This window comes from Ranitomeya imitator, chromosome 4 (assembly GCF_032444005.1).
Source record: "Ranitomeya imitator isolate aRanImi1 chromosome 4, aRanImi1.pri, whole genome shotgun sequence".
NCBI classification, from domain to species: domain Eukaryota; kingdom Metazoa; phylum Chordata; class Amphibia; order Anura; family Dendrobatidae; genus Ranitomeya; species Ranitomeya imitator.
Window position 1 is genome coordinate 510,236,564 of NC_091285.1, and position 6,000 is coordinate 510,242,563.

Genomic DNA, 6,000 nt, shown 5'->3' on the forward strand with positions numbered 1-6,000 from the left:
GAATACCCGATGCGTTAATACAGGCCACGCAATATATAACAGTGGCCACGCAGTATATACCAGTCTAAACAGTATATAACACAGCCCACGCAGTATATAGCAGCCACGCAGTATATAACACAGGCCATGCAGTATATAACACTGGCCACGTAATATATAGCACAGCCCACGCAGTACATAACACAGCCCACATAGTATCTAACACTGGCCACGTAGTATATAGCAGCCACGGGGTATATAACACAGCCCACATAGTATATAACACTGGCCACGTAGTATATAGCAGCCACGCAGTATATAACACCGCCCGCATAGTATATAGCAGTGTGGGCACATATCCCTGTTAAAAAAAAACAATTAAAATAAAAAATAGTTATATACTCACCCGCCGGGATCCAGCGAAGCTCTTGTGATGCGCGAATGGTTGCCGCCATCTTCCGTTCCCAGGATGCATTGCGAAATTACCCAGATAAGTCTTCTGGGTAATTTTGCAATGCATCTCTGGGAACGGAAGCTGGCGGCAGGCGTGAGCGCATCGTCGGACTACGGAAGGTGAGAATAAGAAACAGCTAAGGCCTGTATAGAAACCAGCCCTGTCTATACCCTCAGGAGAATTTGTAGGAATAGCTATGGAGGATATCCACTAATTTAAAACATAACCTTTAATACATATATAAAGAATTCGGATCCTAACATGACACATACAAAAACAATACAAACGTGCTCAAGTGAACCAGTGCTCAAGATAAAAAACTGGATCGGTCTTACCAGTTTTGACGGACATATAGAAAGGACCCCTCAAAGTCCATGAGGGTGGTGGTTCCAGATGTAGAGGGCCAAGGGTAGGGAAGGTACACTGCCACTGTCTTCCCTGTGACCCCTTAGAAGAACTCCTGTTCTGACAAGGACAGGCCCCAAGTGTGCCCTACTATGGGAGACCACCAACCAGAGTGTAACCCTAAATGTCTCTCTTCTCCCTACGCGTTTCAACTCCGATGGGGGAGCATCATCAGGGGAGTTATATAAAGAAAAGGAACCAGTGGGTCCCCTCAAAAAGTCCTAAACAAAAGCGATTCCATAGAGTCCGTATTAGTATCAGTCCGTACTAGATGGTTAAAGGGTCCCGCAGTGGCTGGGAGGTCCCCTCAAAAGGTCAAAGATGCTGGCTGTGTCTGCAGCTTATGTGAGTCACATAAGTCACATCCGTATTAGTATCAGTCCGTACTAGATGGTTAAAGGGTCCCGCAGTGGCTGGGAGGTCCCCTCAAAAGGTCAAAGATGCTGGCTGTGTCTGCAGCTTATGTCAGTCACATAAGCTGCAGACACAGCCAGCATCTTTGACCTTTTGAGGGGACCTCCCAGCCACTGCGGGACCCTTTAACCATCTAGTACGGACTGATACTAATACGGACTCTATGGAATCGCTTTTGTTTAGGACTTTTTGAGGGGACCCACTGGTTCCTTTTCTTTATATAACTCCCCTGATGATGCTCCCCCATCGGAGTTGAAACGCGTAGGGAGAAGAGAGACATTTAGGGTTACACTCTGGTTGGTGGTCTCCCATAGTAGGGCACACTTAGGGCCTGTCCTTGTCAGGACAGGAGTTCTTCTAAGGGGTCACAGGGAAGACAGTGGCAGTGTACCTTCCCTACCCTTGGCCATCTACATCTGGAACCACCACCCTCATGGACTTTGAGGGGTCCTTTCTATATGTCTGTCATAACTGGTAAGATCGATACGGTTTTTTATCTTGAGCACTGGTTCACTTGGGAAGGTGAGAATAGCAGGTTTTTTTGCTTTTTTATTATTTTTAACATTACATCTTTTTTGCATAGGAAGCATCAATAGTAAAAAGTTGGGGACACACGGTTAATAGCAGCGTTAACGGAGTGCGTTACCCGCGGCATAACGCGGTCCGTTACCGCTGGCATTAACCCTGTGTGAGCGGTGACTGGAGGGGAGTATGGAGCGGGCGCCGGGCACTGACTGCAGCGGAGTAGGGAGGGACTAATCGGACTGTGCCCGTCGCTGATTGGTCACGGCAGCCATGACAGGCAGCTGGCGAGACCAATCAGTGACGCGGGATTTCAGTTACGGAAGTTGCAGACAGACAGACGGAAGTACCCCTTAGACAATTATATATATAGATTAACTGTATAGAGAAGAGTGGGGGAGACACAGGATATTTGAAATGCAATCTCACACCCAGTCACCAAACAGCAGGTTTTAAATAGTCCAAACGGGTGATCATGGAAATACGAGCCTATGGTCAGGACGATAAAAAGCTGTGTGGCACAAAAAACGTTCACATGTGGGCGCTGACTAAGAGGCTGATGTAATCCATAATGAATTTCTCCTTCCCTTAAGGAAACAGAAGATCTCTGTAGACGTAAATGTTTAGATATTTCTGCTATTTCTCCCTTTTTATTTTATAACTGTTTTGCATATTTGTATTTTGTTTTATTTTCATCTTTTTATATTTTTTTTATTTTAAGCACTGTATATTTTTATATTAAAGCTAAAAATCTTAAATAAGTTTGATCCTTGTATGCTCTAAAGGACCATAGCTTTCTGGGAGTGTGTGAAATTTTGATTACAGTAACATATTTCGGGGACTCATCACCCCGTGTTTGATGAGTGGTGGCAGCGCGTTAAGTAACTGAGGTGTGTTGACTGTCGGGGTGTGATTTATGCTCACTTTATAGCCAAAAACAGAGGTTGAGCGCTAGATTGTTAGAGTAGATTAACCCTTGCAGGCACATCCCACGTCACGTGACGAGTAGTGTATAAGTGACATAGGCACAAAGGGTAGCTATTCTATCCTCGAAAAACAGAGACAGAACACGTACAAATACAGCAGACATCTGAATGAAGTCTTCTGTATAGATGGCACAGTCGTTAATTTTGTAGTATTAATGGATTGTATTCCCACCATACATCTATTGATGTCCTATTAATTTTTCCTAGTAATATATAACATAAATGCACTTCCTGAAAGATGCGCCGCATGTCAGTTTCCATGGGTGATCTGCAAGTGCACGTAGTCGCATAGTGGACATGGGATTTCTAGAAATCTCATCCACTATGCTGTAACATCTGGCTGCTGCGGTTTTCGCACTGCATAAATACGAGTCAAAACTGCAGCAATTCCTGAATGTAGGAACGGATCCTAACAGTGGTTGCATTCATGTGCGTTTTTTTTATTCACCTCTTTCAAGAGAAGTGGGAAAGTTGCAGGGTCCACAAATCCTCAAGTTGAATTACACCAGAGATGAGCAAGATTGTTTGGACTCCAATATCTCATTGCAGCAGGGGGTTCAGAATCCTCATAAAATACTGAAATCTTTACGCAAACACGTTTTATATACATGTAAATAGAGAAACAAAATGCAAACTGTCCAACTATGAAATGGATCCTGGAGCTGAGGTGCAAGATGACACATTCTAACTTCTGATCTCTATCTATAGCCATGCCAGCTCATACAAGCTCTGTCCTGTGTATGTGCACACCATTAATATAGTCCTCAGCAGGCGCAGCTTGTACAGCGTACCTGATCCGTACACTGCAGACAAGAAACTAAACGGAAAGCAAGATTATCCATCACCTCCCAAATGTATATCCTGCAGAAGTGAGAAAAAGATTGCATGTGCGTGCACACAGCCTCGCGCACTCCTGCGCCACACACACAGCGCCTCGTGCACTCCTGCGCCACACACACACAGCCGCGCGCACTCCTGCGCCACACACACACAGCCGCGCGCACTCCTGCGCCACACACACACAGCCGCGCGCACTCCTGCGCCACACACAGCCTCGCGCACTCCTGCGCCACACACACAGCGCCTCGCGCACTCCTGCGCCACACACACACAGCCGTGCGCACTCCTGCGCCACACACACACAGCCGCGCGCACTCCTGCGCCACACACACACAGCCTCGCGCACTCCTGCGCCACACACAGCCTCGCGCACTCCTGCGCCACACACACAGCCTCGCGCACTCCTGCGCCACACACACACAGCCTCGCACTCCTGCGCCACACACACACAGCCTCGCACTCATGCGCCACACACACACACACACACACAGCCTCGCACTCCTGCACGCAACACTCATTGCTGAATGTCCACCTCTGCTCCCCGTGTCTGCTATTGACAGCAGAGCTGACATCAAGTCAACAACGCTGCAGCCATTCAGTGCACTCAGCAACTCATGCAGTCAACTCAGGCAGAACCAATGAGCTCAGTCTTTGGGTGCAGAGTTGCCAATTTGACATCAGCGCTGCAGGCAATAACAGACACTGGGAGCAGCGGTGGACACTGGGAGGGTGAGTAAAACGCCGTTCAAACAAACTGAAGCTAGGAGAAACCAGAAAACATTAGAGCCTGTGGCCTCAGCAGTCTGGAGCACCGCCACCTAATCACACCCAAAATTATAATCTGCAAAAAGCTGTAAGCCGCTCCTTTCAGGTGATTGGATCGTTCATTCCGGCATAAATATCATCCTGATCGTCAGCACATCGCCCGTGACGCTGTATGAGGACAGAACGATCATCGCGCTCTCCCCATCGGTAACTCGTCAGCCTGTGTACACTGGGCGGTATATGAGCGCGCTTGTACAGTCGGTTGTCTAAGGCACCCATTACAGATCCAAGCACACACAACTGCTCCGGAGTAGCAAGTACACAGGTGTGGCCGGGGATCCTGCTGAGTGGCGACATTTCTACACACCGGGCTCCCACTGATCAGACAAGACAGAAGGCAGAGTCATGCAACACCCATGGGACCTTTAGCTGCTGGTATGCCCAATCCGGAGGCAGCAACGAGGACCTTGATCCCATCGCTGGGTCAGGTACAGGATGTCAGTCATCCGCAGCAGCAAACACCAGGACGAGCGCCGGGCTCCCGCTGATGGCGAGAATCTATATCACGTTCAGTATTTGGTCAGTATTTTACCTCAGTATCTGTAGACCAGGAGTGGGTGATAAATACAGAAGTGGTGCATATGTTTCTATCATACGTCTCCTCTGATTGTTCCACTCCTGGTTCTGAATTACTGGCAGTGTGGCACACACTACATGTACCCTGTACACACCACAGAACATGGACGAGCCAGGTGGTACATGGCCAAGAAAGTGCTGCTGAGCATTGTAGTCCCCAGGGCATGCTGGGATCTGTAGTGCTGCCCGGGTCCCAGCGAGGTCAGTGACACCACGTGATATAGGCTACACCCCATATACACGGCCACGGTGTGCACACACGGACCAGCAATGTGAAGGTCATAGGTCGCACGTCACATGACAGCTGGCGGGTTACCGGAGTCCGGGCCGCGCACTTCCCTAGCCTGGGAGCCGTCATCCTGACTTACCGCGACCGTCTCGTCCCAATCTTCGCCGCCCCTCCAGGACATCGCCCACCGCACACAGGACGGCGGCTCCGGCAGCTGCACAAGCCAAAATGGCCTCGGATTGTTTTCCTTGCGGTGTCAGTGAGCGGCCGACGTGATGACGTCACTAGCGGAGTGCACGTGCCCTCCTATGGGGTGAGGAGCCGGCTCCGTGTGTCCCGTCCCCCGTGTCCCTCCGCTGAGCACCGGCTCTACCGGGAGATACGGGAGTGATGGGCGTCACTGCAGACACTCAGCTGTGTTGGCTGAAAAGTGAAACGGCTCCACAAGCCGATATGTGTGTGTTGCACTTACAGGAGATTTCCACCCGGGGGCGCACTTTGTGCACGCAGACCAGCTGCGGACTGCTAAGGCTCGGTGCACACGATCCTGTTTCGGCCGCAGTCTATTAAATCCGCAGGTCACTGAACCATAAGGATTTACCACATCCAGTGCATTCTATTCCGGAGACTAGCGTCCTCATTCGTCTGAGAATATCACGTTTCCACTGCTCGAGGGACCAATTCTGGAGGTTTCTGCACCACTCTAAACGCTTGGAAACATTTGTCATTGAGAGCAGCGGTTTTCTAATTGCAGCTCTTCCATGGAATCC

At 49.4% G+C, this 6,000-nt stretch overlaps 1 protein-coding gene across 1 annotated transcript in view; it reads right to left on the bottom strand.

Annotated features, from left to right (window-relative positions):
- USP8 (ubiquitin specific peptidase 8) overlaps window positions 1-5,507 on the bottom strand; it is a 111,745-nt gene extending 106,238 nt beyond the window's left edge. The window contains exon 1 of the mRNA XM_069766072.1: window positions 5,370-5,507. The gene's annotated coding sequence lies outside the window, so the exon portion shown is untranslated. The remainder of the gene's footprint in view (window positions 1-5,369) is intronic.
- Window positions 5,508-6,000: the final 493 nt, after the last annotated feature.